At 36.7% G+C, this 23,475-nt stretch overlaps 1 protein-coding gene across 3 annotated transcripts in view; it reads left to right on the plus strand.

Annotated features, from left to right (window-relative positions):
- Nucleotides 1-13,147: 13,147 nt before the first annotated feature.
- Nucleotides 13,148-23,475, plus strand: part of LOC148942708 (protein madd-4-like) — a 305,059-nt gene continuing 294,731 nt past the window's right edge. For all 3 annotated transcript variants that reach the window (XR_016143070.1, XM_089102254.1, XM_089102253.1), the window contains exon 1: nt 13,148-13,364. The gene's annotated coding sequence lies outside the window, so the exon portion shown is untranslated. The remainder of the gene's footprint in view (nt 13,365-23,475) is intronic.

Consider the following 23,475-nt stretch of genomic DNA (forward strand, 5'->3'; position numbering starts at 1 on the left):
GGCTGGTGGACTGGGTCCCCAATACTGAGCTGGTGGACAAAGACCCCAATTTTCCAACTCTTGCATTCCATGACAGAAATTCAAAATTAACTTCGAAAAATTAAGAGAATGTAACTGTGAGAAGGTGAAACACAGCAAGTCACTACTGAAATGTTCCAACTCTTGCATTTCATGAATGAAATTCAAAATGAAATTTGGAAAATTAAGAGAATGTAACTATGATATGGTAGTTTTCGTGTGTGTTCATAAGTTTTCGTATGTTTGTGTGTGTAATTTTTTTTGCGTGGGTGTTATTTTGTGTGTGTGTGTTTGTGTTTTTGCGTGTGCGTATGTGTGTTTTTGTGCGTTATTGTTGGTGTGTGTGTGTTTTTGTTTGTGTGTGTGTGTGTGTTTTTGTTTGAGTGGGTCTGATAGTTTTTGTGTGTGTGTGTGTGTGTGTGTATTTGTTTGTGTGTGTAATTGTTTGTGTGTGTGTGTGTGTGAGATTGTGAGCGTGTGTGTATGTTTTTTTGTGTGGGTGTGTGTTAGTTTGTGTGTGTCTTAGATCTTGTCTGTGTTAGTTTTTTAGTGTGTGTGTTAGTGTTAGTGTGTGTGTTTTTAAGTTTTTGTGTGACTGTAAGTGTTAGTGTTCTTGTGTATGTTTTTGTGTGTGTGTGTGTGTGTGTGTAAGTTTTTGTGTGTGTGTTCTCTTTTTTGCGTGTGTGTATATTTGTTCGTGTGTGTGTGTGTATCTTGTTGTGTGTGTGTGTGTGTAAGTGTTTGTGCGTGTTTGTTAGTTTTAGTGTGTGTGTGTAATTTTTTGTGTGATTTTAATTTTTTGTGTGAATGTAATTTTTTGAGTGTGTGTGTTAGTTTGTTTGTGTGTTTTTACTTTTTTTTTTTTCTTATCTATTGCGTGTTGTTTTTATTTTTGTTTTTGTGTGTGTAAGTTTGTGTGTGTGTGTGTGTGTGTGTGTGTGTGTGTGTAATATTGTTTTAGTTTAAGTTTTTTGTGTTTGTGTGTGTTTTAGTTTGTGTGTGTGTTTTTGTGTGTGTGTGTGTAAGTGTTTGTGTGTGTAATTTTTTGTGTGTGTGTGTTAGTTTTCGTGTGTGTGTGTGGAAGTTTTGTGTGTGTGTGTGTGTGTGTAAGTTTTTGTGTGTGTGTGTGTAAGTTTTTTTGTGTTCATGTGTAAGTTTTTGTGTGTGTGTGTGTGTGTGTGTGTGTGTGTGTGTAAGTTTTTGTGTGTGTTTATTTTTTTGCGTGTTTGTGTGTTTTTTCGTGTGTGTATGTGTGATTGTAATTTTTGTGTGTGTGTGTGTGTAATTTTTTGTGTTAATTTATGTTTTATTGTTATTGTTATTTTTAGTGTGCATTTGTTAGTTTTTGTGTGTGTGTGTGTGTGTGTGTAATTTTGTGTGTGTGTGTGTGTGTGTAATTTTTTGTGTGTGTTTGTTTTGAAGTGTGTTTTTTTTTTTTCGTGTGTTTGTGTTTTTGTTTTCTTGGTCTTGTTTTAGTTTTTGTGTTTGTTTAAGTTTTGGAGTGTGTGTGTAAGTTTTCGAGTTTGTGTGTGTAAGTTTTGTGTGTGTGTGTGTGTGTGTAAGTTTTTGTGTGTGTGTGTGTGTGAGTTTTTTTGTGTTCATTTGTTATTGTTTTTGTATGTGTGTGTTTTTGTGTGTTTGTAATTTTTTTTGTGTGTTTAAGTTTTGGCGTGTGTGTTTGTGAGTTTTAGTGTGTTTGTGTGTGTAAGTTTTGTGTGTGTGTGTGTAATTTTTTGTGTTCATGTTTTTTTTTGTGTTCTTGTTAGTTTTCTCGTTCTTGTGTTTTTTTTTGTTTGTGGGTGTGTGTGTGTGTGTGTGTATGTTTTTGTGTGTGTATTTTTTTGCGTGTGTTTGTTAGTTTTCGTGTGTGTGTGTGTTAGTTTGTTTGTGTGTGTATGTTTGTTTGTATTATTTTTTGTGATTGTGTGTGTGAGTTTTTTTTTGTGTTCATTTTTTATTTTTTTTTTGCGTGTGTGTGTGTGTGTAAGTTTGTGTTTGTGTTTCAGTTGTCGGGTGTGTTTGTAATTTTTCGTGTTTGTGTGTGTGTGTAATTTTTGTGTGTGTGTGTGTGTGTGTTTAAGTTTTTGTGTGACTGTAATTTTTTGTGTGAATGTTATTTTTCCTGTGATTGTTTTTGTTTGTGTGTGTGTGGTTGTTTTTGTTCTTGTGTGTGTGTGTGTGTAAGTGTCGGGGTGTGTGTTTATTTTTTGGTGTGTGTGTGTATTTGTTAATGTGTGTGTGTGTTTGTTAGTTTTTGTGTGTGTGTGTAAGTTTTTTTGAGTGTGTCTAATTTTTTGTGTGTGTGTAAGTTTTTGTGTCGTCTAATGTGAATTTCAACCATTCAGGCTGGTGGACTAAGACCCCAATTCTGAGCTAGTGAATTTCCACCATTCGGTCTGGTGGACTAAGACCCTAATTCTGAGCTAGTGAATTTCCACCATTCAGGCTGGTGGACTGAGACCCCAATATTGAGCTAGTGGATTTCCACCATTCAGGCTGGTGGACTAAGACCCCCATTCTGAGCTAGTGAATTTCCACCGTTCAGGCTGGTGGACTGGGACCCTAATACTGAGCTGGTGGACTAAGACCCTAATTTTCCAACTCTTGCATTTCATGACAGAAATTCAAAATGAACAAGCCTGAAATAGCAAACTAGTCATCCCAAACTATTGGTTTCAGACAACAAACACCAATGATGGACTAAGAATCCTAGCTCTGAAAAGTTCAAATAGCAAACTACACATCCCAAATCGTAATTTTCTGACAACATACACCTATGAGAGGCTATGAAACCTAGCTAATAACTGCCGGAAATAGCAAATTAACCATCTCAAATCACAAGTTTCAGACAGCACTCACCTATGAACGGGTAAGAAATCCAGCTCGGAAAAGTAAAAAAATAGCAACTCAAACATCCCAAATCATAGGTTTCAGACAACACATAACTATGAAAGACTAAGAAATCTAGCTTAGAAAAGCCCGAAATAGTAATTTACATATCTCAAATCCTAGGTTTCAGACACCACACACCTAAGAACGGCTAAGAAACCTAGCACTGAAAAGTCAAAAATAGCAAACTAGTCATCCCAAACTATATGTTTCAGAGAACAAACATCTATGAAAGGCTAAGAAATTCAGCTCAGAAAAGTCAAAAGTAGCAATCCACCCATCCCAAATCATAGGTTTCAGACAACACACACCTATGAAAGACTAAGAAATCCCACTCAGAAAAGCCCGAAATAGTAATTTACATATTCCACATCATAGGTTTCAGACATCATTCACCTATGAAAGACTAAGAAACCTTAGCTCAGAAAAGACTGAATTAGCGAAACTACTCATCCTAAACTAGAAGTTTCAGACAACACACGCCTATGACGGTCTAAGAATCATAGCTCTTAAAAGTTCAAATAGCAAACTACACATCCCAAATCATATGTTTCAGACAACACACACCTATGAACGTCTAATAAATCTAGCTCAGAAAAGACAAAAATAGCAAACCACACATCCCAATCATAGGTTTCAGTCAACACACACCTAGGAAAGGCTAATAAATCCATCTCAGAAAATTCAAAAATATCAAACTACTTATCCAAAATAATATTTTTCAGTAAACACACACCAAATAAAGAATAAGAAACCTAGCTCAGAAAAGTCAAAAATAGCAAACTACTCATCCCAAACTATATGTTTCAGACAACATTCACCTACGAAATACTAGAAAACCTTAGCTCAGAAAAGCCTGAAATAGCAAACTACACATCCCAAATCATAATTTTCAGACAGCATTCACCTACGAAATACTAAGAAACCTTAGCTCAGAAAAGTCGAAAATAGCAAACCACCCATCCCAAACTCGAAGTTTCAGACAACAAACACCTATGAGTGACTAAGAATCCTAGCTATGAAAAGTACAAAAAGCAAACTATACCTCCCAAATCATAATTTTCTGAAAGGACACACCTATGAAAGGCTAAGAAATCTAGCTCAGAAAAGTCAAAAATAGCAAATTAACCATCCCAAATCATAGGTTTCAGTCAACACACACCTACGAATGGCTAAGAAATCCTGCTCAGAAAAGTCAAAAAATAGCAACCCACACATCCCAAATAGTAGGTTTCATACACCACACACCTACGAAAGACTAAGAAATCCGGTTATGAAAAGTCAGAAAAGGAAATTACATAGCCGAAATCATAGGTTTCAGACATCACGCGCCTATGAAAGACTAAGAAATCTATCTCAGAAAAGCTCGAAATAGTAATTTACATATCCCAAATCATAAGTTTCAGACATCATTCAACTAATAAATACTAAGAAACCTTAGCTCAGAAAAGTATGAAATAGCCAACTACTCATCCCAAACTAGAAGTTTCAGACAACAAACACCTATGAGTGACTAATACTCCTAGCTATGAAAAGTATAAAAATCAAACTACCCCTCCCAAATCATAATTTACTTAAAGGACACACCTATGAAAGGCTAAGAATCATAGCTCTGAAAAGTTCAAATAGCAAACTACACATCCCAAATCATTAGTTTCAGACAACACACACCTATGAACGGCTATGAAATCTAGCTCAGAAAAGTCAAAAAAATAGCAACCCACACATCCCAAATCATAGGTTTCAGACACCACACACCTACGAAAGACTAAGAAATCCGGTTATGAAAAGTCGGAAATAGCAGATTACATATCCCAAATCATAGGTTTCAGACAACACTCACCTATGAACGGCTAAGAAATCCAGCTCAGAAAAGTCAAAAATAGCAAACGAGTCATCCCAAACTATAAGTTTCAGACAACAAACACCTATGAAAGGCTAAGAAATCCAGCTCAGAAAAGTCAAAAGTAGCAATCCACCCACCCCAAATCATAGGTTTCATACAACACACACCTATGAAAGACTAAGAAATCCAGCTCAGAAAAGTCTAAAATAGCAAACTACATATCCCAAATCATCGGTTTCAGTCAACACACACCTACGAATGTCTAAGAAACCTAGCTCAGAAAAGTCAAAAATAGCAAACTATTCATCCCAAACTATTGGTTTCAGTCAACATTCACCTACGAAATACTAGAAAACCTTAGCTCAGAAAAGCCTGAAATAGCAAACTATACATCCCAAATTATATTTTTCTGACAACGCATACCTATGAAAGGCTAAGAAATCTAGCTCAGAAAAGTCGAAAATAGCAAACTACACATCCCAAATCATAGGTTTCAGACACCACACACCTATGAAAGACTAAGAAATCCACCTCAGAAAAGTCAAAAATAGCAAACTACATATCCCAAATCATAAGTTTCACTCAACACACACCAACGAAAGGCTAAGAAACCTAGCTCATAAAAGCCTGAAATAGCAAACTACTCATCCCAAACTATTGGTTTCAGACAATATTCACCTAGGAAATACTAGGAAACCTTACCTCAGAAAAGCCTGAAGTAGCAAACTACACATCCCAAATCATAGGTTTCAGACAACACACATCAACGAAAGACGGGTGCTAGGGGAGAGCCTTTGAGGGTCTGTGGGTCCCTTGAGGGTCGGTGGTCCTTTGGGAGCTCGGGGGGACCTTTGGGGACCGGGGGATGGGCTTTGTGGGTCCGGGGATGGCATTTGGGGGTCGGGGGGGGCCGTGGGGGGGCTGGGGGGCACTTGAGGACCGATTGGTCCTTTGGGAGCCCGGTGGACCTTTGGGGGCCGGGGGAGGGCCTTTGGGGGTCCGGGGGGGGGCCGTGGGGGCAGGGGGGGGCGGGTGGAGGGCCTTTGGGACCCTGTTGGTCTTTGGGGAACTCGATGGGCCTTTGGGGGGCCCGGGGATGGCCGTTGAGGGTCTGGGGTGGGCCTTTGGGGGCGCCGGTGGCCCTTTGGGAGCTTGGGGGACCTTTGAGTGTCCGGGGGGCAGTTGGGGGCCTGGGGGACATTTGGGGACCGGTGGAGGGCCTTTGGGAGCTTGGGGGGCCTTTGAGGACCGGGGGCTTCCTTCGGGGTGGGGGTAGGAGGATTGAAACCCTTTGGGGTTGGGTTAGAGGACCTCACAACACTGTTCAAATGAAACTTGTGTATTATAACGACCACAGAGTTTCACCATTAAATTCTCTTCTAAAATCTCTTCAAAAATCTTCTTTTAAAATGTCTCTATCTGTTTCGCCGAAATAGTTCCATAACCTGTCTAAAACGGTTTCGCCCAAATAATCCCTAAACGCAAATTCAGCGTGTTCCTTTGTTATTGGCATCTCTGTGCTAACGCATTTCAAATTAATAGGAAACCTTCTCGCGCGCTAAAACAATTCATCGCTAAGATGTTTCTTGACTAATTGTTTCCATGGCCTTTGGTTATTAATATCCTTTGGAGTTCGATCAGTAGAACTGTTCCCGAGGCAAAGACATTAATGACTTGGATCTATTCCTGGAGCAGTACCTGTCAGACATTACTAAACTTTGCCCGGAAACAATTTGATTAATGACTGACAGCAAAGTGAGAAAAATACTGTTTTTCCATTCTCACTGACAAAAACCATGAAACATACATAAATTGCTGTTGACATCCATGAAAGTGAGAAAGTTCCTGTTTTTTCATTCTCACTGACAAAAACCATAAAACCATCCATAAAAGTGAGAAAATTCCTGTTTTTCAAGTGAGAAAATTCCTGTTTTTTCATTCTCACTGAGAAAACCATAAACCACGTGGTGATCTTCGGACCTCCTGACCCCTCTCTACTCGCCCTGGAGGAATATAAGGTTTTTATAGAAGACGTTGTCGTAGAAACTTCAAAACAGGCTCATTCGATTGGAAATTCAAAAGGGCTAGTGCCCTTTTTAATAGTCAAAAGTGATTGGAGGGCAACTAGCCCCCCCCCCCCGACGCCCATCATTCCCCGCAACACATCCAATCAAAATTTTGAGATAGCCATTTTGTTCAGCGTAGTTGATTTCCACATAGAAGTTATATACCCTGGGGGAATATATAAGTTATACCCTGGGGGAATATAAGGTTTTTGTTGAAATTTTGGTCGTAGAAATTTGAAAAAGGGCTCATTTAATTGGAAATTGAAAGGACTAGTGCCTTTTTTAATAGTTGAAAGTGATTGTATAGAGACTAACGCCCCTCTCACGCCCACTATTTTCCCAAACACATCTAATCAAAATTTTTAGATATCAATTTTGTTCAACGTAGTTGAACGTTCTGGAAATTAGGTCCTTTAAGATGATAACCCCCTCAGGGCCCTCACTGCAAGGGCTGTAAGTTCTGCCCTGGGGGCATATAAGGTTTGTATAGAAAGTTGTTGTATAAATCATAGGGAGCGCGATCGCGCTGCCTAAGTAAGGAACGGTGACACTCGAGAACGAGACAAGAAACGGGGACTAAGTAAAGAGGAAGACACTCCCCCACAACCCTCAGGGCAAGGGTTTTAAGTTATGCCCTGGGGTCACATAAGAACGATGTTGGCACATTGTATTAATTATTAATTTTTTTCCTTTAGAGCAGGGCACTTCGTATCGAAGAAGTTGTCGTAGAAACTTCTAAAAGGGCTCATTGAGTTATAAATAGGAGTGGCTTGTGCCTTTTTTAATAGTCAAAAGTGATTGGAAGGCGACTAACACCCCTTCCACGCCCACCATTTCCCGAACCACATCCGATCAACATTTTGAGATAGCCATTTTGTTCAGCGTAGGTGATTTCCAGATAGAAATTATGTTTTTGAGGACAGTCCCCCCATCTCTTAGGGCAAGGGTTGTAACTTATGCCCTGGGGGTATATAAGTTTTTTTATAGAAGACATTGTCGTAGAAACTTCAAAAAAGGTTCATTCGATTGGAAATTCAAAGGGTTAATGCCCTTTTTAATAGTCGAAAGTGATTAGAGGGAAACTAACCCGCCTCTCACGCCCACCTTTTCCCTAAACACATCTAAACAAACTTTGAGATTAATAGGTCTTTGATGATGACAACCCCCCCCCCACCCCTCAATAATAAATTAGGTCTTTGATGATAACAACCCCCCCCCACCCCTCAAGCAAAGGGTTGTAAATTATGCCCAGGGAGCACATAAGGTTATTATATAACGCGTTGTCGTAGAAACTTCAAAACGGCTCATACGATTGGAAATTGAAATGGCTAGTGCCCTTTTTAATAGTCGAAAGTGATTGGAAAGCAACTAACACCCCTTCCACGCCCACCATTTCCCCTAACACATCCAATAAAGATTTTGAGATAGCCATTTTGTTCCAAGCAGTTCAAAGTTCAGAAAATGATACCTTTGAGCAGGATACTCCCCCCACAGTCTTCAGGGCATGGGTTATAAGTTATGCCCTGGGGACATGCGAGGCTTTTATTGAAATCTTTGTCGTAGAAAATTGAAAAAAGGGCTCATTCGATTGGAAATTCAAAGGGCTAGTGCCCTTTTTAATAGTCGAAAGTGATTTGAGGGTAACTAACCGCCCTCTCACGCCCATCTTTTCTCCAAACACATCCAATCAATATTTTAGATAGCAATTTTATTCAACGTAGTTGAAAGCCTTGAAAATAAGGTCTTTAAGCAAGACACCCCCCCCCCCCACAACCCGCAGGGCAAGGGTTGTAAGTTATGCCCTGGGGGCGTATAAGGTTTTTATTGAAAGCGTAGAAACTTCAAAAGGGCTCATTCAATTGGAAACTGAAAGGGCTAGTGCCTTTTTTAATAGTTGAAAATGATTGGAGAGCTACTAACGCGCCTCTCACGCCGACCATTTTCCCAAACACATCTAACCAAAATTTTGAAATATCCATTTTGTTCAACGTAGTTGAAAGTTCTTGAACTTGGGTCTTTTGGGATGATAACTCCCTCAGAGCCCTCAGGGCAAGGGTTGTAAGTTATGCCCTGGGGGCATATAAAGTTTATGCAGAAAGTTGGTTTAGAAATTTCAAAAAGGGCTCATTTGATTGGAAATTGAAATTGCCCTTTTTAATTGTCGAAAGTGAGTGGAGAGTAATTAACCCCCCTCTTACGGCCACCATTTCCCTAAAAACATTCAAAAGTTTAGAGTTTAGAGACAGCCATTTTGTTCAACGTAGTTGAAAGTTCTGGAAATTATGGATTTAAGGATTACAAACCCCCAAGAGCCCCAAGAGCAAAGGTTGTATGTTCTGTCCTGGGGGCATATAAGGTTTTTATAGATAAAGTTGTCGTAAAACTTCAAAAGGGGATCATTCAATTAGAAATTGAGAGGGCTAGTGCCCTTTGTAATAGTCGAAAGTGATTGGAGGGTAACTAATCCCCCTCTCACGCCCACCACTCCTCAAAGTACATCCAATCAAAATTTTCAAACACCCATTTTGTTCAACGTGGTAGAAATTTCTGGAAATTAGGTCTTTGAGAATGACAACCTCTCCCAGTGCTCAGGGCAAGGGTTGTAAGTTATGCCCTAGGGGCATGAAAGATTTTTAATGAAATTTTTGTCGTAGAAACTTCAAAAGGGCTCATTCGATTGGAAATTGAAATGGCTAGGGCCATTTTTAATAGTTGAAAGTGATTGGAGAGCAACTACCGCCCCTCTCGCGTCCACCATTTCCCCGAACACATCCAATCAAAATTTTTAGATAGCCATTTTGTTTAACATAGTTGAAAGTTCTGGAAATTCAGTCTTAGAGGATGACAACCACCCTGACAGACATTAGGGGTAAGGGTTGTAATTTATGCCCTGGTGGCATATAAGGTGTTTATAGAAAGCCTTGTCGTTTCCAAAAGGGCTCATTCGATTGGAAATCGAAAGGCCTGGTGCCCTTTTTAATAGTCAAAATTGATTGGAAGGCTTGACATTTTTATAGCAAAGATCGAAGCGGGTATAATGTATTATTTTTTGTTGTTGTTGTTGTTTAGACCAGGGCACTTCGTACCGAAGGAGTTGTCGTGGTAACTTCGAAAAGGGGTCATTCGATTGAAAATAGAAAGGGCTGATGCCCTTTTAATAGTCAAAAGAGATTGGAGGGCAACTAATCCCCCTTCCATTCGCACCCTCCCATGCCCACCCTCCTATTTGCCCCTTATGTTTAAAAACTAAATGTTGCCTTAAGATTAAATCAAAATGCACTGTGATAATTCTAATTACCAAAAAGGTATCTCAGCAGTATCCCAAGAATGACTGAGGGTCTTATGTTCAAAGTTTCGGGGCTACTTCTGCTCTTAAAATTTAACGAAATCAAAATACCGTAAGTTTATCCAAGCTATCAAAGAAAGTAAACAGATTTTTTTTGCGAATAGTATCAAGTTTTCCATTTCAGGTACACTAGAGGAGGTATGAAACTAAATTAAACAGTACTATTTGTGTCCAGATTTTTAAAAGGGTGTATGTTGTTAAAAATTGCTGAAAATTTTTCTCCAGGATACAAATAGCAGGCCAAACTATAAAGTCTTAAAAAACGAAAAGATTTAAAGTATTATTTTCTTTTTCCCTGAAAAGACTATGTCAATATAAAACGAAAAGAAATTAATTAAAAAAACCTTTTCCACAAAATAAGTTTTTCAAAGAAAATTAAAGAATTCCATTAAACAAAAAATGAGCAAAAATAAAATCAAATAATCTACCAAGCGTGAAACTACCACAAATCAACATCGATAAATAAATTAAACCCAAAACGAACAGAAATTACAATAAATAACCGAGTCAAACTAAAAACGAGCAGAAATTAACATAAGATGGGCGCAAAACCCCTATGCCTTCCCGAGGCCAGAACAAAATTTGCACTTTACTGAAAAATACAAATGAATGTGCATTGTCAGTTTAATATACATATACTGATATTTAGTAATCGAAATGTTAATATTATTTGACTGATTAAAGTTGTAAAAGTAAAAACAACTATATTTATTCAGTAAAGTGCAAATTTTGTTCTGGTTTTGGGAAGGCATGGGGGTTTTGCACGCTACTCATATTAAATTTTGGTCGTTTTGAGATGGACTCCGTTATTTTTTGTAATTTCTGTTTGTTTTCGGTTTCATTCATTTATTGGTCCTGATTTGTGGTAGTATTAAGCTTGGTAGATTATTTGATTTTATTTTTGCTTATTTTTTGTTTAATGGAGTTCTTTAGTTTTCTTTGAAAAACTTATTTTGTGGAAAAAGTTTTTTTTTTAATTAATTGTAACAAAAAGTCAAACTTTAGCGTAAAGAGTGAAGGTCGAGGAAGTGGCAGTCGCTTTTATATACGGAAAAATTTCTGTTTGTTCTCAGTGTTAATGTTGCTCCTCACTTTCAGTTGAAAAACTTATGTTTTAGTTTAAATTCTGATCGTTTTTCAAATCATGCCGGGAAATCCCCCCCCCATGTAAAATTTCTTCTGGTAACTTTCCTCCCCACGGAAAATTATGGCCATGAAAAATCCCCCCTTCAGAAAATTCTCCTTAGAAAAAATCCGTGTACATTACTGTAACAAACACTATGTGTGAACGACTGGGAAATTGCTGCTGTTTCCACAAGGACTATGGGGATTATGTCATTCCCAAACATATAGCTATTAAACTTTTCAACAATGTTGAATTAAACGGATATCTCCAAAATTTGTATTTGATCTCATTGGGGGAAAAGGGGGCGTGGTAGGGGGACTAGTCCCTTTCCTAACATTTTGGTCAGTCAAAAAGGGCACAAGAAGTTTTAATTTTCGTTCGAGTGAGTCTACTCCCGATCTTCTGGGACCGTTGGTTCGATATAATCACCCCTGGAAAAAAATTAATATTTAAACAAGCATCCGTGATCTTTGTTCGAGTAAAAATACAATCCACATTTTTGTAGGTAGGAGCATGAAAACTCCTCAAAAAGGTTTTCTAATATGCTGAATCTGATGGTGTGATTTTACTTCAAATTAATCAACTTTCGGGGGGTATTTCCACCCTCTTTTGAAAATCGGACAAATTTTCTCAGGCTCGTAGCTCATGATTGGTAACATTAAGCTTCATGCATTTTGTGTATTAAAAATCAACATAATAACCAATTTTGATGCATCTATTGATATTAAAATTCATTTTTTTTAGAGTTTCAGTTACTATTGGACCGAGTTGCTCTTTACTTACAATTTATTACCACGAACTGTTTGATTATTGGTTGAGATTGTTTTTGGTCGTCTTTGGTTTAATTTAGTTCTTCAATATTCTTTGAAAAAGTTCTTTCTTGGAAAATTTTTGAATTAAGGAAATAAAATTAACAAAAGAAAAAAAAACACTGTATTAATCAATCAATAACAGGATAAATCGGCTCCTCTGATAAACCAAAAATGTCAAATCATTATTTATGATGAGGGTCCCTGATTTTTTACTGGTTTTGGGGGCCAAGACACTTAAATGATTAAAGAACAATTATCTAGCACATGGGCACTATTTGAGCGCAAAAACAAACCAATTGTTTTAATAGGAGCTTTTTAAACCAGTATGTGGGAAGGAGTAGTAACTCTATCAATCTGAATTTGAAGCTTCCATATGCGAATTATCATCGTCAAATCTAGTGCGCTTAAAGATACATTTCGGTACTTGTGTATTATATCGGACACACTCTCAAGAATTTGGATCTATAGATCAGACAATAACCGGTTTATACCTGTCAGTATTTGAAGAAAATTAGCCTAATAATTAGCCTAATAATATATAGAGATGGTATTTTGATTTGATTAGGTATTTAATATAATGTGTTCTGCGCGCCCCCCCCCCCCTACCATAATTCCTTCTTGAAGTTTTCATAATTTGGTTACTAAAGTATTGTATTTTCATAATATTTTTTAAATTTCATTTGGCTTAACCCAACTTCACATCACGAGTGTGTGCCATATAATACATAAGTTCCGTTTTATATAATGCACCATAACTTGTTTGAATCACTTGCACCATTTTTGTACAACTCGTTGTTTAAACTGTTGATGGTTGCACATACGGCAGGTGTATAAATCACTTCAGTCTAGGATAGTTTCTAAAACGAAAATCGTGTTATTCCTTTGTCCTCCCTTTTTTCAATAACGAACTATAATTAACACCGATATTATAATCTAGAATATGTGTTAGCTTAAGATAGAGGAAGCCATTAAGTTTCGGAATTTTTCACTAGCGCTTTGAATGGTCCGTAGTTAGTCTAATACCGGCGTGGAACTAGAGGAAGTGCCAGTGAGTTAGTGAGGGAGAATGTACATCATACATTCGATGATTTAACAATTTATGCTTCTAAAGTGATTTTTATCGGAGGATGAGATTTGACAGCACAAGTCGTTGATTTAATTTAAACTGTGGAATTCCTTTATTGTCGTGAATTGTATTTTGGGTTTTAATAGTGAAGCATCTAAATTACAGGAAGTTTTGCTGATCTTATAATATAGCTTAGTAAGTAACCTGTTTTTAGAATCGTGATTTTTTCTACTTCGATAATTTGTCTTTTTAAGAAATATTTACTCAATTCCCTTCCGAAGGTTTTTAAAAAACATCAACCTTTGGCAGTTTTATTCGGCACTTGTCTATTATATAAAATGCCCTCGAGAAGTGAAGTTTGGTGAATGCTAATGAAATAAAACAAAATTATGATGAAAATTTAACAATTTAAAAACAAATTTGGGCTACACATTTGCATATTCGGGGGGGGGGGAGTAAAGCATAGCACACATAGAATATGCATCCTAAATAAACTATTTTAATCTAACCAAACCTATTTAACCTAACGAAAAAAAAATATGATGAAAATAGAATACTTTATTAGCAAAATGGCAAAAATTACAATTTGGAAATATGCTCCCAGAACGCAGAAATGTCCTCAAGAATCAGTCTTTTGCTGTTTTGTCAGCGAAATGTACCACCCGCCACATGTACTCTACTAAGTATGAATGTAAATGATGGCAGGATCTACCTCGGTGCCGTCTTTTCCTCTACTTTGCAGAACCCCACATTCTCTCTACTTTTTGGGTAGAGGCGCCGGTTTCTGGATCGACAAAATTATTTTTGTGGTTCACTTTGAAATGGGAGAAATATGTTTTTTCTAGACCAGGTGTGTCGTTGCCTTTCCGGCAATTTGATATGATTCTTGATCTTCCATGGTGAGAAAATATATTCTATACTATCACCTGTCAGAGAAAACTAACAAGTTTCCTCAAGAGTTGCATCAATACTGAACTAAAATGAAGTAGGTCAAGAATCGCGTTACTAATGAACTTTTCTTTATCTTTGAGACGGTCAGCCGACACCAAAGCTCCCAATTTAATAATTAATAAATGACCTTCACAATTTTGATAATAAAGTATTTTATTTTCATCATATTTTATTGTCACCAAACTTCACTTCTCGATTGTGTTTTATATAATAGACAAGTACCTTTTATTTTTACAATCCCCTGACGACATGGAGTATATATTATGTATCTCACGACCAATATTCTAGAAAATTTAAGGAAGTATCAGATTATTTCTCACCATGGAGATGGGGATTAAAATCACAGAAAACTGGTTTCTGATCAGCTTTTGTAAATGTTATTCCGCCTCTTTATTGCACAGGGGGATTCAAAGTGAGAGGGGACCAGATAAAGCTTCTCTGGGTATATATATATATATATATATATATATATATATATATATATATATATATATATATATATATATATATATATATATATATATATATATATATATATATATATATATATATATATATATATATATATATATATATATATATATATATATATATATATATATATATATATATATATATATATATATATATATATATATATATATATATATATATATATATATATATATATATATATATATATATATATATATATATAATCAAGGCCGTATCCAGGGGGGGTTACCCGGTTTGAACCCCCCCCCCCCCGAAATTTTTGACCGAGTCGAAAATTAGTAAAACCTAGGTAAAAATCAGTAAAATTAGTCGGAAACTGAGTCAAAAATTAGTAACCCCCCCCCCCCCAAAAAAAAGTCAAAAATTAGTAAAACCCCCCTGAACAAAAATCCTGGATACGGCCCTGATATATATATATATATATATATATATATATATATATATATATATATATATATATTTATTTTTTTTTTATATATATATATATATATATATATATATATATATATATATATATATATATATATATATATATATATATATATATATATATATATATATTTATATATATATATATATATATATATATATATATATATATATATATATATATATATATATATATATATATATATCGACATTTCTTTCGAGATACAGCTTTCCCAGATGAAGCCTGACGTGTTAATATCGTAAATATTTACTGAAAAGGAATTTTCATTTTTTTTCAAAAATGATGTCACCTCTGTTGTCGTAATCTACTTCAGGGGCTGGGGGAATGTTGACTTCGGAGGTATACTTATTATACCTTTCTGGCATTCTGAATAATATGGTTATCTCGAAGGTTTGTCCAATATCATGAGGAGTGCATAGGGGTAAAAACGGCATGATAAAAACGGCATGAACGGCAAGGACTAGATGCCTCTTTTCCACTTTATACCTTATAAAGGGGATCTGGAAGGTTCCAAAGGAGTGGCTACCTAGTTCGAATGCCCCCCCCCCCAAAAAAAAATCGTGCCTGACTCGTAAAATAGTAACAAAATACATAAAAAGAAATTTGTGTTGCGTTTTGCAGTTTTTTGCTTCCCCCCACCCAACCAAAAATCCTGGATATGACATTGAAAATGAGCATTCTCCAAGTTTTTACGACAATGTCTTTCATACAAAGTAGTCGGGGAAGAAAATAGTGCACAGAAGGCACATGGATTTTTGCTTATCAAAGAAAGGCTCTTATTGTCACTTAAATTTTTCTTCTGTGGTTTCATGCGTCACGAAACTCAGCTTCAATGTTACGCGAAATTAAAATGACACTCATAACTGACTTGATTGTATTGATTTTAGATGAGGTGAGCAAAAAAGGGGAGAAAACCAAGAGAAAGAATCCATGAGGCTCCAAATGGCCGTATACTTAGAATAAGAACACCCCCAATCCTCTGTGTTTTTGAAAAAAATATTTTGACCTTCTCTATTTTGGCTTTTTACGTCAATTGAGAGATAGAAAGAGTAAACAGGCCGTGCTTCGGATCATAGATATGCAACTTAACACCACGAATAACTGTAATTACTGTACCGAGCGGTCTACTTTGTTTATTCTTTTCTCGGCATAAAGACAAGTCAAGAAGACCAAAATGCACCGGCACCAAGGAGAAGAGGGTAGTTATGGCTTCCCATATCACCTAAACCTACCACTTGTTTTAAGTATTATCAATTGATTATTTTTCTTTCGTAATAACCATTTATCAGTCTTATTATATTGTCAGCGATAAGACTGTTTATTTATGCGAAGGTAACTATGTAGCTTCTGCGTTTTTGTTTGATTCAAAATTTGTAGAATCTTTTTAATAGACAGTTTGATGAATGGTAAAATCCAGGCAATAAATCTTCATGGCGGCACAGAAAATAATTTTACACTTTACAATTTTACAATTTTGACACGGACCTAGATAATCTCGTATTGATTCATCATTTCTCGTGTTCTTACGTTTACCGTTTCTAGATTGCTATTTTTAAGCCAACTAATGATTAGAAATATAAATGAAAATAAAGCCTCCTCTACAAGCTTTTTATTAGAAACCTTGTTTGGATAATTTATCTACGATTACCGCTTATACCACTGGTGTTTATTTTCCCCTCTCCCACCGGAGAACTTTTCTAGAATTGAAACAAACCCTACCCATATCCTCAGCACATACTATGTGGGCATCCCTACTTGTAGTCTGAAATTTTGGCTTTATTCATAGCCTTATTAAGAAATTCAACCTTAATCTTGTTTAAGCATTACAACAAGTAAAGCACTGATCACCATTTTCTAGAAAAGTGTTCTACTTGACTTTATATCTGAGACAGGATAGTCCAAAGCTGGATTAGCCATATCTACCCCTAAGTTCACCAACTGATTATTTTTAAAGTGTCACCTAGAGCAAGGCACTTCCGAAGTATTTTTATTGATGGGGGGGCAGGGGATAAATTTGAAAAAGGATGAAAAGTGTATATTACATCAAGCTACTAGAAATAGGTAAATACAAGTATATATTTATGAAGGAGGAGCCTTTCTTCTGTGTTCGTGCCCTATTTTTGTGTTTGTAAAACCTTTCAAAATTTGCCGCTAAAAATAAGTGACTTTTGCAATCAATACATATTCTAGCGGTGTAAAGAAAGTAGGCCTAGGGGTCTTCCCTTCATCCTTTAGCATTTTGGTGGCGATCATTTTTTGCTATATACTCTGTGAGTGTTAGTAGGTTACAAAAATGCCGTCTTTTTGTGCCACTCATAAATAAAACAAGGAATAGATTTTATCACAAAAGAGAAATTTTTGTCAGTCTTATCTCAACTTATGGAAAATTATGAGGCGATTCTACAAGATTATGAAAGTTTATTAGCTTTTTTCGGTTATGCAAACAGTGAGCCTAGTTGCGTCAGGAAATGAAAAGAAAAGTCAAGCCTACTGTTTCCATTATGATAAGAATAAGAACTGAACATTGCTATCGCTTGATCTAGCTAGATAATGAGTATTTTTGATTGCTCTAACGCTGCTTTATATCCCGATTGTCGAGTATATGCTCTCACGCAGGGCAAAATTTACATTAGGTTCACCCAGGACCTTGCTAATGGTTTGGGTCTTAGAGTTCTAACATAACCATTTTTTTTCAAGAATTTTGGCTGAAAAACTACAATTTCTAGATATTAGGTTGTCTAAGATCAAGGTAAACATGTTCATGATATGACCATGTATTGATGAAAACATTTCTTGTTCACAATCTGCGATATGGTAGTCAGCAGTAACATTTATAAAGTACTTTGAATTTTGGAGGGAAAGGGGGGCTGGATGAGAGCAAAGATCCGAAAAAAAATTAGGTTAAGTATATGACATTCTAAGGAATTATGCAAAATTGCTAGAATCTCGAGACACATGGATATGCAAGCATTCAAAGGGAGGAAGCAGGGGGCTTTATGTCCACAAATCTCCCCAAAAGTTTATGGTTCGTATTGTATGTTTTTCTTAGTCTCTTACATTTTCCATATAGATTAACTATTTTCGATACCTTTATCAAAGTAGTGCCTCCTCCCCCAAATGCAAAATCGGAAGTAATTACCAGCTATAGGGGAGGGGGGAGCAAGGTCAAAGAGCACACAAATAGGCCAGTATTCAAAGACATACATACTTGCGCGTATATTTTCAAATGGAGATCCTTTTTTCGGGGGGGGGGGGTTGAAACATTGAAAAAAACGGATAAATATACGAATTATTAAAAAGTATACAAAAGTAAGCCTACTGGAAAAAATCATCTGAATTTCCCTTTCTAGAGGAACATGAGCTAAAGCCCTCTCCCTTTTTTTGGCCCTTTGTTTGTATATTTTTAATACAAGGTGACGCTTTAAGCAATGATTTGCTTTCTTCAAGGAGCAGTAAACAATAAATGTTATTATGATAATGAGAAAAGGCTAAAAAATATTAAAAGCACTAAAAAAACAACTAAACCAAAAAGTTGTAATTGAGAAGCAAGCTTCGTGAATTAGAAGCTTGGAGTTAGGAGTTGCAAGATATTAATTTACCCAATAATTCATCCACATCAAAGATCCACTTATGCATTCAGTAATCAAATTGCAGCCTTTAGCATATTAAGAACATCCCCGCTCCCACAATTCTTAGCCTTTTCCCCGCTTGGTTGTATGTAGTAAAATGTAGCGGGGAGAGGAAAATTGTAAGGAGGGATATAAGGAAATATTAGCCCCCTAGATGTTTAAAAAACTCCCAAGATTAAAAAAAACCTTGTTGTGGTACTTTTATTAAAAAGTACCTTTATTGGCCTTCCTGTTGAAAAAATCGATGGGCAAAGCTGCCCACCTCCTAGATTTTGAAAAATAAATTTTATCCCCCTTCCATCGAAATTTTCGTGAATTAGTGCCTTTGGATGGCAGATACAATTTCAGTTATGCGAGTAGAGAGGACCTTAGTACTCGTGACTACACCACGTGGTTTATGGTTTTCTCAGTGAGAATGAAAAAACAGGAATTTTCTCACTTGGAAAAACATGAATTTTGTCACATTTATGGTTGTTTTCATGGATGGATATGTGTTTTGTTCGATTTATTTGATGTTTTTCTCGGATGTCAACATCAAATTATGGATGTTTTATGGTTTTTGTCAGTGAGAATTTGAAAAACAGGGTGACAGGACCACGTGGGGTATGGTTTTCTAACTGAGAATTAAAAAAAAGTAATTTTCTCACTTGCAAAAACTGTAACTTTATCACATGTAAAACAATAAACCACGTGGTCCTGTCACGAGTAGCACATGTGAACTTGATTTACATAATCGCTAGGGGAAATTATTGATTCACGAAGGGGAGAATTAAGAAACATTAAGGCTTCTTTAATCTTAGGTCTGAGGGATAAACGTTCTTTAGGTCAGAGAGAAAAATTAATATTCTATTTTTAAATAGGGCTTCATTGATCTTTAGTGTCAGGAATTATAATTGACATCACTTGTTATCTTGGAATTATGCGGGAGTCTAAAGAGATAGAAATTCTATTTTTAAATACGGCTTCACGGAGCTTTAAGTCGGAGAGATAAATTGATATTCTAACGAAACCCTAATAGTTTATCTAGGAAAGTTTATGAGATGAAGAGATTAACGTAGTAAAATTTTTCCTAGATATTTGAAATGCGTTAGCGCAGAGATGCCAAACAACAGGAACACACATAACTTACTTTTGTATTTTTGAAGAAACCTGTCGTAAATCAATAATTCCCCTTTGTAACAACAAATTAATTACTCCGTTCTTGACATATCAGTCCATCAATGAAATCGTCTGTCAGACTTTAACAATTTTCGCCTAGAAACATTTCTCCAGGAATAGATCCAAATCATTAATGTCTTTGCCTCGGGAACAGTTCTACTGGTCGAACTCCAAAGGATATTAATAACCAAAGGCCATGGAAACAATTAGGCAAGAAGCATCTTAGCGATGAATTGTTTTAGCGCACGAAAAGGTTTCTTATTAATTTGAAATGCATTAGCGCAGAGATGCCAATAACAAAGGAACACGCTGAATTTACGTTTAGGGATTATTTGGGCGAAACCATTTTAGACAGGTTATGGAACTATTTCGGCGAAACAGATAGAGACATTTTAAAAGAAGATTTTTGAAGAGATTTTAGACGAGAATTTAATGGTGAAACTCTGTGGTCGTTATAATACACAAGTTTCATATGAACAGTGTTGTGAGGTCCTCTAACCCAACCCCAAAGGGTTCCAATCCTCCTACCCCAACCCCGAAGGAAGCCCCCGGTCCTCAAAGGCCCCCCAAGCACTCCAAGAGCCACCCGCGCCCCCCAAGGCCCCCCCACCCCCCCCAATGGCAAACCCGCCGCCCCCCAAGGCCCCACGCGGGCCCCACCGCCCCACGCGGTCCCCCAGGCCCTCCCCCCGGCCCCCACTGCCCCTCCCGACCCCCAAAGGCCCGCCCAGTGCCCCAAAGGCCCTCCCAATGCCCCAAAGGCCCGCCCCCGGCCCCCAAAGGTCCCCCGGACCAGAGAAGCGCTGCCGGGATGCGCCGTGGGCCAGGAAAGCGCCGCAGGATGTGCCGCAGGGATGCGCCGCGGGTCAGGAAAGCGCCACAGGATGTGCCGCAGGGAGGCACCGCAGGATAGCGCCGCAGGATGCGCCGCAGGGATGCGCCGCAAAAAAAAAGTAAACTAAAAAGTAAAAATTTCGATCACAGAAGGGTACCCTCCCCCAAGGGTCCCCCAAACACCCTCCTCAGACCCCCAAAGGTCCTCCCCTGGTCATCAAAGGCCCCCCGGGCACCCAAAGGACCACCCGGCCCTCAAGGGCCCCCGGATCCCCAAACACCCTCCGCGGGCCCCCCCAAAGAGTCCCCTCTCCATTTTTTAATACTTTTTTATGGCTTTATTATATCTTTTCAGAACAAGTTCTAGAACCTATTTTCCAGATCCACTTTTCAGAACAACTTCAGAGCAAGTTACTTTCTTAATGTCCCTCTTAAATCCATTTTCTAACTTGAAGTACTTATCTAGTTCACCCACAACTATACTTTACAGATTTGGATACCTCAACACCAAGAAATATTTTTCAAAAGTCATTTCAGAGCAAGTTACTTTCCTAATGTCCCTTCTAAACCCATTTTGCAACTTGAAGTACTTATCTTTTTCGATCACAACTATACTTTACAGGTTTTTGGATACCTCAACACAAACAAATAAATTTCAAATACCATTTCAGAGCAAGTTACTTTCTTAATGACCATCCTAAACCCATTTTCCAACTTGAAGTACTTATCTTTTTCACCCACAACTATACTCTACAGCTTTTTGGATACCTCAACATCAAGAAATACTTTTCAAAGACCATTTCAGAGCAAGTTACTTTCTTAATGTCACTCCTAAATCCATTTTCCAACTTGAAGAACTTATCATTTTCACTCACAACTATACTTTACAGCTTTTGGGATACCTCAACACCAAGAAATACTTTTCAAAGACCATTTCAGATCAAGTTACTTTCTTAATGTCCCTTCTAAACCCATTTTCAAACTTTAAGTACTTATCTTTTTCACCCTAAACTATACTTTACAGCTTTTTGGATACCTCAACACCAAGAAATACTTTTCAATGATCATTTCAGAGCAAGTTTCTTTCCTAATGTCCCTTCTAAACCCATTTTGCAACTTGAAGTACTTATCTTTTTCACCCGCAACTATACTTTACAGATTTTTAGATACCTCAACACCAAGAAATACTTTTCAATGACCATTTCAGAGCAAGTTGCTTTCTTAATTTGCCTCCTAAACCCATTTTCCAACTTAAAGTACTTATCTTTTTCATCCCCAACTATAATTTACAGCTTTTTGTATACCTCAAAACCAAGAAATACTTTTCAAAGACCATTTCTGAGCAAGTTACTTTCTTAATTTCCCTCCTAAACCCATTTTGCAACTTGAAGTACTTATCTTTTTCACCCACAACTATACTGTACAGCTTTTTGGATACCTCAAGACCAAGAAATAATTTTCAATGACCATTTCAGAGCAAGTTACTTTCTTAATCTCCCTCCTAAACCCAATATCCAACTTGAAGTACTTATCTTTTTCACCCACAACTATACTTTACAGCTTTTTGGATACCTCAACACCAAGAAATACTTTTCAAAGACCATTTCAGAGCAAGGTACTTTCTTAATGTCCCTCCTAAGCCCATTTTCTAACTTGAAGTACTTATCTTTTTCACCCGAAACTATACTTTACACCATTTTGGTTTCCTCAACACCAAGAAATACTTTTCAAAAACCATTTCATAGAAAGTTACTTTCTTAATGTCCCTCCTAAACCCATTTTCCGACTAGAAGTACTTATCTTTTTCACCCACGACTATACTTTACAGATTTTTGTTTACCTCAACACCAAGAAATACTTTTCAAAGACCATTTCAGAGCAAGTTACTTTCTTAATGTCCCTCCTAAACCCATTTTGCAACTTGAAGTACTTATCTTTTCCACCACTTTCTCTATGAAAAAGAAATTAGTTTTTAATCAATTCTATTTTTCCAAATAATATAAAAATTTTCCACTTCGGTTCAGATTTTTCTCAAGGGGATGAAAAAATTTAAAATAATGTTCCAAATTTTCTCAACAAAGTGAAGAAAAGTTTTTGATCTCTTTTGAATTTTACCAAAGAACACGCTCCAATTCTAATTTCTCCAGAGAAAACAAAAATCTTCCAACTCAGTTCTTTATTTCACAAAGACATAAAGAAATTTAAAGTTCAATTCTAATTTTTCGGTGGTAGATAGAAAAAGTAATACCATACTTGTGAATATATTCATGGAAGATGAAAATTTCTTGTCCAATTTAAAATTTTCTCAACGAAGTGAAGAAAAGTTCAAGTTCTCTTCTGAACTTTACCAAAAAACACACTTCAATGCCAATTTTCTCCAGAGAAAACACAAACCTTCCACTTAAGTTCTTAATTTCACAAAGACATAAAGAAATTTAAAGTTCAATTCTAAATTTTTCGGTGGAAGGTGGAAAAAGTAAGACTATACTTGTGAATATTTTCCCGGAAGATAAAAAGTTCTAGTTCAAATTACAATTTCCTCAACGAAGTGAAGAAAAGTTCAAGTTCTCTAATGAATTTTACTAAAGAACACGATACAATTCTAATTTCACCAGAGAAAATAAAAATCTTCCACTTAAGTTCTTTATTTCACAATGACATAAAGAAACTTAGAGTTCAATTCTAAATTTTTCGGCAGAAGATAGAAAAAGTAATACCATACTTGTGAATATTTTCATGGAAGATAAAAAGTTCTAGTTCAATTTACAATTTCCTCAACGAAGTGAAG

The sequence above is a fragment of the Artemia sp. Qi Xiang Cuo genome, chromosome 16, assembly GCF_049724085.1.
Source record: "Artemia sp. Qi Xiang Cuo chromosome 16, ASM4972408v1, whole genome shotgun sequence".
In the NCBI taxonomy this organism is placed as follows: Eukaryota; Metazoa; Arthropoda; class Branchiopoda; order Anostraca; family Artemiidae; genus Artemia; species Artemia sp. Qi Xiang Cuo.